Genomic DNA, 17,662 nt, shown 5'->3' with positions numbered 1-17,662 from the left:
GAGTTCTCGAGGACTTGGAGTGTTGATACACGGTGACGAGAGATCGATCTCCTCCACTCGTCGACTTTCGCGACGCATACCGATTTCCAGTTCGTCGCGCTTCGTGTATCGCATGTGCTACCACTTTGTTCCCATTCTGCTTTAACGCTTTCACAGAGAGATGTCATCGGGAGGAGACGTCGTTTGCCATCACGACATTTTCAGTCGGACCTGTGAGTCGTTGCGCGATACGAGATTTTCCCTCGTTGCCCGATTCCCGTTCATATTCCCCATGGATATTGCTCTTTTCATTCTCGTTTATCGGTATCCCACCGTCCCCGCCACGTCCGCCGTCCCGTTCTCTCACCACCCCCATCCCGTGTAACGTGTGCTCGTTATTACGTAACAGTTGCCACATTGCATTTTCTGGGCCGACGCGTCCTCCTTATCGCGTTTCCTCCCGTTTTTCTTCCGGTATTCACCCGAACCGTTCCTCGATTCCTTCACGCGAGTTGGACCTTTTCGATATGAAATCGAATCGAAAGACGCGAGATTTCCTCGAAATATTTTATCCCGTTTTTGCGTCGTTCGTCGACGGTGATGATTTAATCGTAGCGGCAATGCGGTCGACCTTTTGACTCTGCTGCTGCTGCTGCTGCTGCTGCTGCTTCTGTTGCCGCTGCTGTCATCGCTGCTGTTGCCGCTGTAACTACTGCTGCTGTTGCTGTTGCTGTTACTGCTGCTGCTGCTGCTGCTGCTACTACTGGCTGGTGCCCCCTCTCCCATTATTGCCACGTGGCAACGAACTTTAGACAAAAAGTAATCTTCGACCTCCAGCTAGCGCCGGAAGTCGTAGGAAGATGTCAAATGTACGACGCTATCTTTTCGCCACGTTATATTTACCAAATAAACGAACGATCGACAAAAACGGTAATCGGTGTTACGTCGAATAAGTATATCTAAATGATGTCCATGATAGTAGCTGGTACAGCATTTGGAAGACGTCTTCAACCGACGATCCAAGGAAACGTTTCTCGTGAGTACACTCATTTAGTGGATAGTTGGTTTCGTTGGGCCGCAGCTTTTTCGTTTTCTACTTACGATTTCAATTTCCTTTCCGTATTTCGTATCGCGCGATACACCGTTACTCGCAAAACGTATTCACAGAAGGAAACAGTAGAGCCTTCTTCCTGACATTTCGAAATTCGTCTAGAACACGCTTGGAAATGCATATCTCGCGGATAATTTGAAACGGGTCTGTACGAGATGATTTTCCACGTTTCGTCCATTTTGGATCGATGAACGAACGAATGGCGAAGAGAATCGACCGGGCGGACCGATTCGTCGGAGCATTTTCTAGAAGGCACGCGAATAAACGTTTGGGCCCATGGGTTGTGAGCCAACAAAAGCGCGTGTGCTTATATATAGCAATAGCAGCGGCGGAACAACACCGGAAGCGAAGGAGTTCCGCCCAAGCCTGAAGGGTCAGCGCACTTTGAAAGGCGAGATCCAAGACTACGCGTATCGCGTCTACGTTGCCCGAAATTCTATACGTCTACTTTCTTCCCTAATTTCGTGGTTCTCCCACGGTCTATCGTCGCGTGACACGCCGAAAAATCGATTTTTCTCGCGGTAAAAACGAAACGGCACCGTTCCAGAGAATAATCGCGCTACGAGTAACGTCTTCCTCGACGATGCATCCGCGACGAGGCATCCACGGCGAAGGAAACGAGATAGCCGTTCCGGTACAGGTTTTAAGGTCTTTACGACGCGCCAACCTTTCCTCTAGTTATTAACGCGTGCAAACGTTTCCTCGCTAAACGCGTGACTTTATGAATGAAACCACTACCCGAGGGCAGCAGCTTCTCTATTCGCGATGCCAGTAGTATTCGCGTTTACTCGCTCGTTCTTCGCGTCGGAGGAAGGAAGTCGCGAGCGTGCAATAGTATCGTCCCCTACACCGACCTGGTCTACCGTATCCGATCGGTCGATTGCACGGTCAGTATTTTTCCGACAGGATGCTGCTACGTTCGAGGAAGCGTATTTTCGTCCGTGGCCCATCCACAGGCTGCTCCTTAATCGCGTTCCACGCGTGCAAACGTAAGCTCGTTGCTCGTTGCTCGTTGCTCGTTGCTCGTTCGATCGGACATACGTAGGTAGATGTAGGATGGTTATTCGAAAATTCGCGTTTAAAGATTTCGCGTTGTGGTTGGAATGGCGCGGAGGGGTGACGCGAACGCGGCACGATTCTAACGAAACTAGACGAGACGCGTTCCAAGTAAGCCGAAACAGTGTCGCAGTGGGCTACGACCGATCGAATTCTAGGCCGACGACTGGCGACGCTATTTCTAAACTCATTTCTATTTTCTATTTGCACGCGGCAGCGTCGTCGCGACAATTTTATACGTCTGCGATATTTCGAGGAGTCGGCGTTAACCTGTCGCGTCTTTTCGTACATCGCGTAAGCGTATCGTACAGCGTCGGTACGGGGAAAGAAGCGAATCTCGATTGGGGAAAAAAGGATGATTGGTTGGATCGATGGAATAGAGGAGCAACGATAACCACGGGACACGGTGTCTCTCGATTCGTGGTACGATTTTATTATAGGCTAGTCGTGGGCGATAATGCGAACGTTACGGACGGTCTGGCTCGCGTTTCCGCCAGAGTGTAATCGTATTCGATCGAGCAATTAGTAGCATGGAGCGGCCATTAAGCACTGGCATTCTCCACGTGAACGTCACGCGGCCACTTTGCACGTCTGTGTTTGTAACCATTATAGTCGTAATCGCATTTACCTCGCGCACTCGTGCTGGCGCTCGCGCGAGTCATCGTACGCTTATAAACGCGATAAGAATCGCGCGACGTATCGCCCCTATGAGATTCTTCTTGCGCAATTACTCGTGCAACACCGACTCCGACTCGAACTCCTTCGAAGCGACCTTATCTGTAAAGAGAACACGTGCTTTTCGGGTAAATCGACTTCCCTTTTTCGTCTGCCGGAGATATCTCGCTTTCGATGAAACGCACCGTTCCGTGAAAAAAACCTATTTTCCAACCTCGGCTCTCTCCTCTCTCCTCTCTCCTCTCTCCTCTCTCCTTCTCTCGCTCGCTCTTTCGCTCTCCGCGGCCATCGCGTTTCGTTCGATCCAGGCGAATTCGTTACGTTTCGTTAAAGTTCGACTGGAATCACGCGAGAGCAGTAGTCGGAAACAGAAGGCGAAACGATCGATCGGTGTGTGTCTCGGTGTTCGAGCGGTGGAAAGATAAAGAGCGTAGATGTCGATCCGTCGAACGGAATTTTATCGTATACGCGTCACGCGTCACGCGTCACGCGTAACGTTTGCTGGCTAGAGCAAGGAAGTAGTAGTGGCAAAGTCTAAGTCGAGAAACAAGAGAGGGTCAGCCATTTTATGAAACGGCGGCGGAGTTGCCTCGTCTCGTTGCCATGAGAGCGCGCTACGTTCAGAACTTTTGGCGAAAAAATACGACACGGTTTCGCAGTCGCGAAGTCGCGGGCGCGTTGCGATCGTTGTTTTCCGAAATCGACTATTTATCGTTACGATCGATCGCTACGGCGATTCGAATGACGGCGCAAGGTTCTCAGCGGTCGTTGGTCGTATACGCGTCTGCGGTTCGCATCTCGTTCGACTAGTCCAAAGCTGTATAATAGTCGATCGCGTGTGCGCGGACAACCGTGTACACCGGCTACGATGATAGCGCGATATCGTTTTTCCTGCCTTTCCGTTTCCGTTTCCGCATTCGTTTTCGCTCCCTTTTTCCTCCAAACTTCCTCCAACGAACCAAGAGGACGCGGAGCAGGAGCGAGTAGCGTGCGCCCGTGAAAACGGGTCAATCGTGGTCGTGGTCGTGGTCGTGGGGTCAGCTGCCGACTTCTCGAAAGTAAGTTTAAGTCTCACGTTCGATCTTACACGCGCTCGATAACGCTTCCCATCTTTCCAATCCGTAATTTCCATGTTTTCCGTCCTCGTGGCTTCCCCTTCCCTCTCCGTCTCTGCGCGCACGCTTCACGATGTCGCGAAGGTGGCAGATGGACGAAAAGAGAAGCCGTCACGAGCGCGGAAGGGCGAACGGGAGAGGGTGATGCCGCGTTGCGGGAAGAAGGAAGGAAAAGCGAGCGAACGCTGGGAACCGAGCGAGAAAGAGAAGGAACGAAGGGGGCGCCGGGTGGGAGCGAGCAAAGATCGGAAGGGGGAAGGGGAGAAAGAGAGAGATAGAACAGGGAATCCACGAGCGATCGACTGCCCTAGTCAGTCCTCGTCCGTCTGCCGGTCGGTCGTTTACGCGTACGTTTGACAGCTCGTGAAATCGCGTCCGCGCTCCGACTTTCGACTCATCTTCGCCAGTGCTATTCTTTTTTCTCTTTCCTCCGTACATGTGTGCGTACGTGTGTGTGCGTGTGTGCGTGCGTGCGTGCGTGCGCGTGCGTCGTAGGCGTTTGTCCCTCTGCTCCTGGTCCCGGATCCTGGTCCCTTCCGGCCCGTGATCGGACCATGCCGAAAATCCTATCTTTTTCCCGATCCCACGTCGCTCGTCCACGACCCTCGCCGTTTTCTCCGATCGTTCCATCTCGTCAAGATCGACCTTTCCCGTCCCTATCGTTCTTCGTCGACGATCTCGAACGGGCACCCGTGTCTATACGCTGCACCTCGGATCTCTCTCTCTGTCTCTCTCTTCTCTCTCTCTCTCTCTCTCTCTCTCTCTCTCTCTCTCTCTCTCTCTCTCTCTCTCTATCTCTCTATCTCTCTGTCTGTCGAGGTAGGATAGAAAAAGAAGGTACGTGCGATAGCGATCGAACCAACGATCGAGCGACCTGCGTCGGAATTGCACCGATTCCGGTCAAGTCCGTGCGAACGATCTTGCGAAAATTCCTAGGGAATCGTCATCGAGGCGTTGAAAGGAATATCGGAGCCGCGGAGCGGAGGGTACGTATACGTTGGACACGCTGCCATCTGCGACGTTGTTACGAAGTTGTCGCTGCGTAAACAACGCGTTGCGAAATGGAACGCCATTCGCGATACCGCGTCGATACCGTTGTAACGGATACGTTAGGAATATTCGATTCTCGCGTGAACCGCCTACCTTTACGTGCACGACTCGCGTCCCTTAGCCACGTGTCCGAACCACGTCTTCTATCGTCTCCGACTGGTGGAAATATTGCAAGATAATTCGGATCGTGCGGCCGGTGATGGAACGGCAAAACCTAGATCGAGTTGCGACCGTTCGATCGTTGGATTCTTCTCGACCGAGTGGAATTAACAGCTCGGCACTCGAGTATCCGTAAAGAACGGATGGAATCGAAGAGGTGAACGCACTCGCGCGAAATTTACGCTAGCCGCGTATGTGCGCACGTGCGAAGCCGTGCACGCGTATACGTAGCGATCGTTTGATGTTGGCAAATGGCGCAAGTAAATCCGCGTATTATTAAATAGATAACGACCATAAATTTGGCTAAGTTACATAAAGGCGCAAAAGTGCGCGTTAAGGTCCACCGTTCTATTTATGTACCGACGGCCGGCGTTCTAGGAACGTGGTTCTCAACCTCGTGCATCCGTTTCCGATCGAATCCAAATTCTCGCCGCTATTCTCGCGTTATTAACCGTCGTCGTTCGTTGGTAAACGTCGCGAGATCGAATCCATTTCGCGCCCTTTCCACCCAATTTCCTGCCATTTCCGCGTTCGCGACGAACCACGAACACGAGAAACACGCGCGACTCGTGTCCGTACAGAGAACCACTGGGGAGGAAGTCATCGAGAACGCTGTCCCTGTTTATCGTTGCCCGTATGTCTATTTGCCTTTTATCAATTCTAGAAGCGATAATTTCTTTTCTAAATTGCGAGACCGCGAGGCCACGCACGTAGACAGTAACATCGTATATCCGTTTTACTCGTTTACTCGTTTACTCGCTTACTCGCTTACTCGCTTACGCGCATCAGGACGAGCTCGCGTATTATTTTTCGTTCTTTTCCCTCTCATTTTCTCTCTTTCGTTCTGCCATTTGTTTCATTCGAGAGCGACGAAAGGATGGGAATTCCGTGGGCCACTGTGCGAAATAATTCGGAGAACGATAACGAATGGCGGGTCGCAGACGGTCGCGCAGTAGAACGATCCGTTTGCGGTCAGACGCGTGTGCTCGGTCCCGACGATTCGCGAAGACGACGCGCGTGCATCCGTCGTCTGATCCTGCCGTGAAAGGATCGTACAAAGTTCCACGAACGTCTCGACATCGCCGTTCGCCGCCCTGTACAAGTTTTTCTGCGGCGCCTCGTCGCATCATTGGCACGCTTCCAAACAAGCCAGCTCCGAGCATCGTCTATTTTCGTTGATTCCGATCTTTGCAGGAAGAGAGTGGCCGCATTCGCTACTGGCGCTTCTCTTCCGCCATTCGCGGTACAGCTTTCTCGCTCGTTTTCCTTCTCTCTTTCCTCGCGCGTTCGCGGTATCGTGGTCGATTTCAACTGGCGGCGAATCGACAAAGAGCCAGAGCGAGAGAGAGAACGAGAGAGAAAACGCGTACGGTTCCATTTTCGATCGACCGTCGTCGTCGAATCGCGGTAACGCGCGGCGTGTTTCGCTCTGTAACGCGTTGCATGCAACAGGTATCTGCTCTGACGTCACGATTTCAGGACGAAGAAAGAACAAACGATGCGAAAAGTCGCGAGATGCAGCGGAGCGAGAGAGAGAGAGAGGGAGCGCGCGAGAGCGCGGGAGAGCGCGGGAGGGAGCGAGCGGCGTAGTCAGTAGCGGGGGTGGGAGCAGCGATGAACTGGATGGTAGCGGCGGCGGTGGTGGTGATGGCGATGGTGGTGGTGGAAGTTGGTGCCGGTCGCCGACGGGTGACGGTGGTGACGGCAGCGGCGGCGGAAGGGCCGCGGAATCATGCATACATACACGTACAAGGCGGTCGCGCATGACTTTGGCCGCACGTATTTCTCGTTCCGTCTCTCTTACTCCTTCCGTTCTATCCGCTCGTTCTTTTGTTCTTTCATACGCGGCGCTCTCCGTCCCTCGCGGCGCATTGTCAGTCGAGAGAAACAAAGTCAGCCGAGTAGACCGTCGTGTCACCGCGACACCCTGTTACGCGAGTGTTATTCAAGGCGCGTGTGCGCGCGCGGGCGAACATGTGCGCCTTTGAGACTATAGAGAGAAAGAGAGAAAGAGAGAAAAAGAGCGAGAGAGATGCGCGGAAGCTCATCGATCAACCGTACTTGGCCCGACGCGTCGCTTCTTCTTTCCGCCGAACGCCGGACGAAGAAATTAATGGAAAATCTTTCCGCCAACAGCTGCAATTCCTTCGAATACGCGTACCGTTGTTCCTCGTTTCGACGCGTATAATACGAGTCACCGAAGGCGAAAAGTCGGTAAACGATAGCGTACGACCGAACCCCGTTCGATCGGAGGGTAACGATCGTAACGGTCGGAGCGGAAAGGTGAAGAGGAAAAAGGGAATGCGAGGAAATAGCGTGGTTGGGGAAAAACAGAGACGATCGTCTTCCGCGTTTTTCGACGGATACGCGAGCACTTTTGTACTTTTTCTTCTCGATACGTATACGGGAAAAGGATGAGGGGAACAGTAGCTGTCAGGTGTAACGGGGTGCCGGTAGAGACGGCCGCTGCTGCTGCCACTATAGGAATTCTAATTAGAGATAATGACGTCATTAAGGTCTGAGCCACGACGAGACGAGACGGTCTGCTGCGCTTGCTGTACATACTCTGTCCCGAGTACGCGTGTATCGGCGCTGCGGCTCGTACATGCAAAACTAGCTTTGTTCGCGTCTGCGTGTTCTATCACATGCCGGCGCACGCTTCTCTCGTGCATATGCACTTAAAACCCAGGACGAGGAAAGAAAGCACGTTGGCCTATCGGTCGAGGAAAAAGGCACGGTTTTCGCGCGTTTCTTCGGCCGTTTGTTCGCGCGAATACCACCGACCGGATGGTACGCGCAGGGAGCGTGGCGTTTTATCGAACGAACGGCGTCGCGATACCACCGAGCCGCGGCGGTGCCAGTAACGTTAACGTTTATTGAAATACATCGACGTATCGTCTTCATTCATTCCCGTACATCGCGTTATCGCGTAATCGTAAATTCGCCTTTATCCGTTCGAGCGAACCGCCGCTCGTTCGCTTTACTCCGGCCAACGAACGAGTAAGAACAAGAGTATCCGCGTCGATACCGAATCGTAATTTCCTCTCCCCTACTCTTTTCCCTCTTTTTCCTCTCGTTTTTTTCCTCTCGTTTTTTTCCTCTTTTTTTTTTTCGGTTCACCATTAAGTAACCGAGTAGTTTCGGTTCAGAGTCCAGCGCGATAACGTTTCAGCAGCGAACGAGAAATCCAGCCGCGTGACCAATCTTTGGAACCGTGTCTCGGATTACGCGTACCGTAACCTCTCGCGCGCCGCGAACCATCGTTGCGAGAAAATCGAGTACGCCATGATCGCTATCCGTTTAGCGCTTCTCCAAATTCTTCGTTTTGCACAACAGCAGCAATTTACCCGTCGTCGTCGTTATCGTCGTCGCTGTCGCTGTTTCTTCTCCGTACCAACGCGATTGTCACGCGATAGTTGTGCGCGATCTATACGCGAGTATTCTACCTCTCGGATCGTAAAACTTTCAGGGTCGTCTTCGTTGGCGTTTCGGCGCGGCAAGTTCCGCGTTCGCGGAAAATCTCTAGTCGACCGCGTTCGTCGAGTAGTCGATCGTGTTCGCTCGAAGCAACGATTTCGCGAGCCGCGCACGCGCGTCGTTCGTACGTCGAATCTTCGAGTCACCGGTAAACAGCACCTTATACGGCACAAATATTCTCGTGGCTCCTCGTCATCGTGCATTTCTTACTCTCATCGACGAATGGTAAGTCGTCCCGTTTCTCGACTCGTGCAACATCCCTTTCGCATTCGATCGCACGCTTCTCGAAACGCTGCTCGAAAGCGAGCCTCTCTCGCTCTTTCTCTCTCTCTCTCTCTTTCTCTCTGTAAAGAGCTCTCGATCGACCGAGATCTCGGCAGCGTGGTTTGAGAACCGCTGACATGCCTAAACGTTGCTACTCTACTACTCCGCTACTCCCGGTATCGCCAGCACCATCAGCACCAGCAGCAGCACAGTCCTCGCAATTGGCTCTTTAAACTTTAAAAGCCAACGCGCTGGCCGCGAAACTATCGACGATCGGGCAGGGCCGTCGCGATTCTAGAGGATGATCCCCACCACCCATCGCCGACGATGAGGCCCCTCTCGAATTTTCTCCCTTCTTTCCGAGCCTTCCTCCCGCTGTTCGCGTCACGCGCGTCGCGCCTTTCCTCTCCGCTACCCGCCCGCCGTATCCCCGTCACGGAATCTTACGTCCTCGCGGAATTTTATTCCATTTTGCGTTTCACCGTTTTTCCGCCGCTCGTCGCGCGACCACGAGGAAAAAGAAAACTGGACGAAAAATACCGCTCGCCCGACTTACTTTACGACGCGGAATCGACGCCTCGCGTCGGTACCACGCGGTTATGCAAAACAATTATCGTGGAATGCGGTCAGCTGTTCCGAGAGGCGCGTTGACGTCATGCGATTAACGCGTGCGCGAATTCTTGCCATCTCCTACGCACGTGCGTTGCGATTACGTGACTGCACGAAACTGCACCCTGCTTCTCTCCATCGTTCTCTCTTTTTTCTCTATTCGCTTCGTTTCGTTTCCTCTCCTCTCCTCTTCTCTCCTCTCGTCTCGTCTCGTCTCGTCTCGTCTCGTCTCGTCTCGTCTCGTCCCGTCCCGTCCCGTCATTCCTGCCGCGATCGATTCATCGACAGCTAACTGGAGAAACGCGCGGCGTCTCTCGCGTTTCTTCGATTTTTCGCTTGCGTAACGCGTCCCGAGACACGCCTCGTCCTTGAAAGTTTTACACGTGCCGGAATTACGCTGGCTGTGTGAACTCGTTCGGTGTAAACAGACGACTACTAGCGCTGGTTTATCGCGCGAATCGAGCACATCGGGCACCGATCTCTTTCGCGTATCGTCTCGCGTCGATACGATTCGTCGATAAACCGCGAGACAGATTTGGTCGCGACGGTCGCGACGGTCGCGGAAGTTAATCCGTTGCGCGAACGATCGTTTCCTCGTTACGTCGAGAACGGGTATCGCTGGTCGACTATCCGGTGGCAACCGAGACTCTCCTCGTCGCACGGCGCGCCTGCTCCGCGTATATCGCGCTGGCAAACCAGACGTCCGATCGATCTCGTCCTCTCTCGAAATCCCGCTGAATCGCGCGTCGATCCGTCGAGACCGTGGGAAAACGCGTGTTCCGCGAAAGAAACGAATTCTTCCAAGCGGAAAGAGGAGAAAGAAGGGTGAAAAAAAGAAAAAAATAAGGAAAGAGAAAGACGACACTGGACTAGGTCCGAGGTATGTACGAGACGACGAAGAGCAAGTAGGTCGCCGGTCGTTCGCCGATCGTGGTCGATAGCGGTAACGCTAATCGACGCGTTGGGTCTTTAAAAAATTAGCAAGCTTCGGGTCGCGCGTGGGTTCGTTCAACTTTGGCTGTTCGTGCCGCTCTCGCGCGCACACGCGGCGAGAATATTTCTCCCTCTTCTCTCCCGTCCATCCCTCTCCCTTTTTTCTAGCTCTTCTGCTTCCGTCTCCTTCCATTCGCGCGTATATACAATGTTCTCGCTCTTCCTACCTCCTTCTTTCTTTTTCCTTCTCTCTTCGAGTTACCCGCGAGACGTGCTCTCCGATATTCGACGCGTTCGTCCGAGGATTCGTGACTTGGAAGCACGTCTGGCGCATCGAGAATCCGGAAATCCTCGATCGCCGTCGACGGACAGCAGCGCGCACGCTCGTGCATCGCGTTATCGTCTTCCAGATGTCCGTTCCTCGCGACGAAAAGCGCCACCGATTCACCGAACTCGACGATATATCGCGATAACCGCTCTGCCCGGCAAGGACGCACGGCCTCGATAGTTCTTCGTACACGAGTAAGCGTGCTTGTTCTCTCGTAATCGGCATCACGGATCGGCCAATCAACCGAGTCCTATTGCTCGGACCGCCACTGAGCGTCAGGGACCTATCTAGACGCGTGACACAGCCGTGTGTGACGCGAAGCGCAGCGTGGGAACTTCTTCGAGGCGCAGAGGTTCTCCGATTCGCACTTTCAAACGATCTAGACCCGATCGTGGTATCCGAGCTTTTGTCCGAGTATGTCTGTTTCGTCCGAGAAGAAAATTTGCCAATGATGCGTTGACGACGCGCCGATCGACGACCGTGCGAGTAAAAGAATATGCCTCGTGCGTGCGCGCGCGCGCGTATCGCGGGGCCGTTTATATCGGAGCCGTTGCGGCACGCGCGTATACACGCGTCCACGATCGTGTGCGTGTCCCTGCGCACCGCGTCTTGTTCATAGATCGTCGTCGTTCCCTCTTTCTCCCGCCATTCAGATACTCGCCATGAATGAACCGCAAACTCTTCCTTCGCTCCATAGTAAATACTTTTTCCCACACGTTTGCCGTAACTATTCGATTCACCGTTCGGGATACGCGTACACTCGCGTATCGACTAATCGTTTCTTCTGCGCTTCTACGCGATCCGTTGTTAACTCGGCTGTGGCTGGGAAAGAGGAACGATAAGAGGGGAAAGCGGAAAAGAAGACGGATGCGAGATAGACGTGAGGCAGCGGTTTGGAAAACGGAGCAACGATATACACGCGTGTGTCCTCTCGTCGCGGACGAGATACGTCGACTAGTCGCGCACGATTTAAGAAAGGTTAACGAACTCCGGTTTCCTCGATAGCCACGATAGCAACATTCGTGGGTAAATGCTTTACGAGCGTTCGCTGAAACGTTAACTAGACGTCTAGTCCTCTCCCGTTTACCGGCAACTCGGAAGGATAGCGACTCCGTTAGTCGAGCGTGCGAAAATCATTCGCGACTCGATTAATCGAGGAAAACGCGTGTACGAGATGGCCCGCGATGATCGCAACTCGAAGATTCCAAGGCGTCGCGTACCGTTTCACCGGTAAGGGTAATACCTAATGGCAACGAGAAGGCTGGTTATTTTTCGTCGTTAACGTCGACCGTTTGGGTATCAGCCCAGAAGGCGAATAAGCGATAAAAGGTTTGCGTCATAGCTCCACCTGTGCCAAGCTCGACCGCTTAGTTGCGTAAATACCCGTGATGTCCGTGTACATATACGCGCATTCGCAGGAAATCCTCGACGGTTCTCTCGTGTCCACGCATCGTCGCGTGAAAGGAAGCGACGAAAAGCGGCACGCGCGACAGGTCTTTTCAGATTTCACCGACCACCGAAACGCGTGGCGTGTCGAGGGAAAGGAATTCGTCCCGTACCTTTAATACACCTACCCTTCTACGTCGTCGTCGTCGGCGGCGGCGTTGCGTTACGCACGTGACACGCGATGCGCGCAATATCGATACGAACCAACACCTCTTTTCTGTAGCGAGATAACGCGTCACGCCGCGAGTACGAACGCGCGAGAGCGCGCATATACCGTCGTTACGAAAAGAAAAGGGAGACGTCGTAGTCTTATTCCGTGAACGTGTCCCAATTCTCCTTCTTCTCGTTATCGTTCGAAGACCGGTGCGATGGTGTGCGCGTAACCGCACTGTTTAAGCGCGCCATTCTTTTAAGTCTATTCGCTGACCTCGTGTTCCTATACACGGCCAGCGATCGAGAAAAACGAAGGAACGTTCGTTGGAGCGTGCCGCTGCTCCGGATTACCGGACGTTGCGAAACTCGAGAAACCGACTCGCGTCGATTCCAATGCTCCTCCTTCCCTTTTAAAACTCAGCCGCGATGCTAACGTTCGTTCGATTCGCGATCACCGGCTGACGCAGATTCCAAATGTCCTATCGAAATCGCTCGCCACGCTACCGTGTCTGCCCACTCGACGTTACCGTTAACGTCGACGTAAGTGCGCTGTCTCGTTCTCCCACTAGGATCGATCTTTGTAATTAGGCCAACGCGACTAGAGTCGATTGGAATAATCGAGGAAAACGAAATTTGCGTAAACGCGTTGCGCAGAGGGCCACGCGATATCGGACGCGCACTTGGTCGCGCGCTCCGTCTCTGTTTCTCCCTTTACATCGATACGCTCGCCTGCATAGTGGTGTACGCGAGAGGAGGGAGAGAGCAGGGCAGTCCATTAATGAATGGATTAAACAGCCTGACGTCACAGGATGGATTATATAAACGGTGGTGCGCGTGACATCGGACGTAGGAAGGAAGTTGGCTTCCTTTCGTATCTAGAAGGTATTCGTCCGTCCGTGTATATACGTTCGTAGAACGCGCGCGAGTGTGCGTAAGCACGCGTACGCAAACGATTTCGTTGCCGAGGGGTCGTTGGTTTAAAAGCGGACGAGCTTGGTTAGAATCCCAGTGACGACAGTGCCGCCCCTTTTAAACCTTCCCTTCGGCGATATTCTCGGACCCTTGCTCTCCGATGCGGCGATCGTTTTTACCTGCGCTTCGATCGCTCGTCCGCAAAGACGCGAGTCGCGCTCGTACGCGCACGCGCGCTACAAAAATTCCTCTCTCTCTCTCTCTTTGTTGCAGGTCTCGGTAGAAAGAAAATCTCGAAAACGCTTAGGCGAGACGTTCCGTTAGCCATTTAAAAATCACCGCGTTCCACGCGGCCGATGGACAATCGTTCGAGTACATACGCGTGCCAGAAACGAGGTATGCCTTCTAAAAAGCCATCCTGCGTTTCTGCCGTCTAACGCGCCGGTCCGGTATATTTTTGAATCCGCTCCGTGGGGATCGGTTCGACCAGCAGTGCCGTGCAGTGAAAACGGCGATTCGTAGCCAAACCGTCCAACGACCCAGTTTTCGCCAAGCTTGTACGCGGAAAGATCGAGGCACGTGTTTACGGATCGAGACAGACGCGGCTCGTTTCTCTCCGAGGCCCTCCGCGGTGGTTATTAACGCGTGTAGTCTGGGAGCCGTCTGCGGGTCGACGTCCGACGCGCAGAAATAGAAGCGCCGCGACGCTCGTTACATTCCGTCACCTACAATCGCTGACCATCGTTGAAAGAGAGAGAAAAATAGAGAGAGAGAGAGAGAGAGAGAGAGAGAGAGAGAGAGAGAAAGAGAGAGCCGCTGACCGATTCGCCGCACCGGTTCCCCGAGTCTCGTGCGTACTGGATTTAAAACGGTCACGCGTGCCATTTTAGCTCGCCGAGACTAGCGGGCACCCGTCATTCGCGGCTCCTTCCGATCCTTCCGATCCTTCGTATCGTTATCGAGTTCCTCGGTATCCTCGCTCGTTACGCTCGCTTCTCCATCTCATCCACGACGATCGATCCGTATTTCGCGGCAACCGTTTTTCGCCTTCCTCCCATGAAACGTCGCGGCGATTACCTCGATGTTGGTTAACGGTCACCCCCCTAACACTCGACGAAGGGCAGGTGCGTAGTCCGGTTTACAAGGGAAAAGGGCAGCTGTTCGTCTTAGATGCGCTCTCTCGCTCTCTCTTCCTCGGCAAGGAACGAAGAAAGACGTAGAAGGGATGCGGTTCGCTGCTAAGGTAAACGATATAATAGGGACGTAACAGTGGGTCCTTTCTAGAGGCAGATGTCCTGCTCGAGACACGTGCCCATCCCGACCTCTCTTTTTTCGGCCCTCGATCCTCCGACCCCCTTCCTTCTTTCTTCATCGCGATTAGGCCAAATGCGGAGTGGGAATGCGAACGGAAAAGCCCGAAAGGGACTCTCTCTCTCTCTCTCTCTCTCGCTCTCTCTCTTTCTTTCTCTTTCTCTCTCTCTTTCGTGCGCACACGCTCGCTTCCGTCTTTTCTTTCATTCTTCTTTTTCTTTTCCTTTCCTTCTGCTCGTTCCTTTTTCCTCACCTGGAGGGGAACACCAGCTGCTGCTCTCGTTACGGCGGATCGTACACCGGTGCAGAAACGTCGGCATCGGGCATAACCACGGCGACGGCGACAACGACGTAAAGTCGATGAACGACGACGACGACGACGACGACGACGACGATTCGAACCAGCGTCCATTGTGTCTGCGAGAAACTGGTCTAGCGAGATCACGGTAGCATTTTCGATATCTAGAAACGAGACGACGACCCTCATGGTTCGATGTTACAACGAGAGGGAAGTTGGTTAGATATTTAAAAATCGGTTTCACAGGGTGGAAACGCAGGTTTTCCTGCTGCGACAATGACGGGAATACGTTTAAAACGTTACGGCTGGCCGGTTTGGTTTGGGAAGCGAACCGAAAGTTCGCGAAGCCGGTTTCTCTCGGTTAGCGGCAAGTTCGATGGATCGGAGATAGAAAACGAGGAGAAGCAAACTCTTTCAAACGGTCGAGCCCACGGTTGAAAGGTGCATTGAAGATTTCGTGGAAGCCGCGGTTCGTCTCACTGTTCGTGGGCCGCATTCAAGTTCGTCGCCTGTTCGTTGCCTGAGAGCCTCTGCACGGCGTGCGACTTTTTGAGTCGCTTTGGTCCCACGCTGAGACTATGGTCGTTCTACGTATACGCGTGCACGTCTCTATGCACACGGATGCGCGTACGCGCGTAGTAGATATAGAAAAGCATGGAACTTGCGCGAGGACTGCACTGCACCTGCAATTGACCGCTCGTCGCTCTGCTCTGCGTCGCGCTCTAACCCAAACCTTCGGTGCCAAACACGCGATCCTCCTCCATTTTCTTTACCTTTTCCTTCGTCTTTCAGCCACGATCGCCAATAACAGACGTTATAACGAATATCCGCGTACACCGCACCCGGGAATCCTATTCTTCGATCGATGGCCGCGACATTATCGCCGCAGGTGTCCCCCTCGGATCTCTATTCCCGCGTTCTACGCTGGATGGCTTGGAAAGCCGCTCCTACGATTCATCGTCAACCTTCTCTTCATCGACCCGAATTCGAGCATCTCGTCGAGTATATATATCGCGGATAAACGATGCGCGCCATCAAAGCGGAACAACACCGCGAGCTTTAAAACGAGGAGACACCGACGGTACGAACGACTACGAATCCGCGTGGAAATATTTGCCTTTCAACGAGAGGCGCGTCGCGCAAAGAAAGACGCGTAAATAGAAGAATTGACTCGCAAAGTCGCGCGAGATTCTAAATCGTGTTCGACCGTCTGGGAGAACCGTGGAAAACGGAGCAACGATCTATTCGTTCGATTTCGTTTTCGGATTCAAGGCGACGCGGATAAATCGGTCGCGAAAACTAGACGAAGAAACATCGCGGAAACATGAATCGAATCTGATCCATTATGAAGCGGTTCCTATACGTATCGTAACGCGTCGAGATTGACAATGACATAACGCACACGACGCCAACGGTTCTCCATTATTCATCGAGGGATCATCGATGCGAATTATCATATTATAATGGCGACGGCATCGGTATTCGTAACCTTGAAACTATGACCGCTGCTCGTCTCGGTACTGCTCGAATAACGGCGGAAGTATCTCGGAGTATTTCTCGAATCGATCTCGATCTCGATCCACACGCGGCGTTTCTCGTCGCGTTCGCCTAGATTCTCATCGAGGAGAGAGCGAATAGCGACGAGACGCGAACTCGAGCAACCGTACTAACCGCAACCAGCCCAAGTTTGCTATCGCTTCTCAGCTTCGCGCTCGTTTGGTATTCCGCGCGTCGTTCGCACCATGATACCCGTGGCGCACTTGCACCGTGTACTCGAGGTTACCGATCGCTCCACCAATTCGTCTCGTCGATCCTCCACAGAGGCACCACGCGTTAAATTACGCAACGAAAGCTTTTCTTTCCTTGCTCTCTCTCTCTCTCTCTCTCTCTTCCTCGATCGCTCGCGATTCCGTGTTATCGCGCGACTGCGATAAGACTGCGATGCAACGAGAGATCGATCGGTAGAGATCGGTAAATGGAGGAATCGCGTGGTTGACGAGGAATCCGCGCATACTAGTAGTAAGTCGGTGTGTAGTGGTTCGGTTGTCTCCCACGGCAGGGCCGCGCGTCGACCGCATTCCACTTGCAGACCCTTTCCACCGCCACCGCTGCTGGGTGATCGACCCTAATCGCCAAATTCGATCTCGAATTATCGTCGCCCTGCTTTCACGCGTGACTTTCACGCGTTCTTATAGAAAAAGCAACTCGATCATTTTCGACCCCCGCCTCTATCTTCTCTACGTTTCTATTTAAGCTGGATTTCGCGAATTTCTCCAACCAACCGACCGGCCTTACCGACTTCTGGCATTACGATGGAATTTACGAGTGACGACGAGGTGGTAATGGGTAGTTTGCGAGTAAAAACGAGAAAGCGCATCGACCATGGTGACAATAGCGGCGGTGATATCGTTATTAGTAGTAGCGGTACAGTGGTAGAAGAAGTACGAGTGGCAAGGTAGTAGTAGTGGTAGTAGTGGAAGTAGTGGTAGTAGTAGTAGTAGTAGCAGCAGTAGTAGTAATAGTAGTAGTGGTAGTAGTAGTAGGTGGTGAAGCCGGTAGGTGGTACACGCTGGTGATTCGGTGAGCAGCGGATCTGCTCCCTAGTAGAGGCATCGAAGGGAGAAGGAAAGAGGAGGAAGAAGAAAAGAACGAGAAGGTGGAAGAGGTTGATCAGGAGGTGAGGAGGCAAGAGTAAAGTCGCCGACTGGACTCGTACCTGCATTCCATTCCCACTGGCCTCGTAGGTCCTTGTATAGGTGGTCGTCCTCCTCCTCCTCCTCCTCCTC

General features: G+C 53.0%; 1 long non-coding RNA gene across 4 annotated transcripts in view; it reads left to right on the top strand.

The window, feature by feature from the left end:
• Positions 1–724: 724 nt before the first annotated feature.
• The window catches only part of LOC108555894 (uncharacterized), a 27,442-nt gene continuing 10,504 nt past the window's right edge, over positions 725–17,662 (top strand). For 2 of the 4 annotated variants that reach the window (XR_001890791.1, XR_001890789.1), the window contains exon 1: positions 8,560–8,847. This is a non-coding gene — a long non-coding RNA (uncharacterized LOC108555894). Of the gene's footprint in view, positions 1,016–4,691; positions 4,923–8,559; positions 8,848–17,662 lie in introns of those variants that run through there. The other 2 variants (XR_001890792.1, XR_001890793.1) reach the window with 2 other exon arrangements.

The sequence above is a fragment of the Eufriesea mexicana genome, unplaced genomic scaffold, assembly GCF_001483705.2.
Source record: "Eufriesea mexicana isolate 0111107269 unplaced genomic scaffold, ASM148370v2 scaffold305, whole genome shotgun sequence".
Lineage (NCBI taxonomy): Eukaryota > Metazoa > Arthropoda > Insecta > Hymenoptera > Apidae > Eufriesea > Eufriesea mexicana.
Note: the sequence above shows the minus strand (reverse complement) of the source record. Positions and strands in the feature narration are given on the sequence as shown.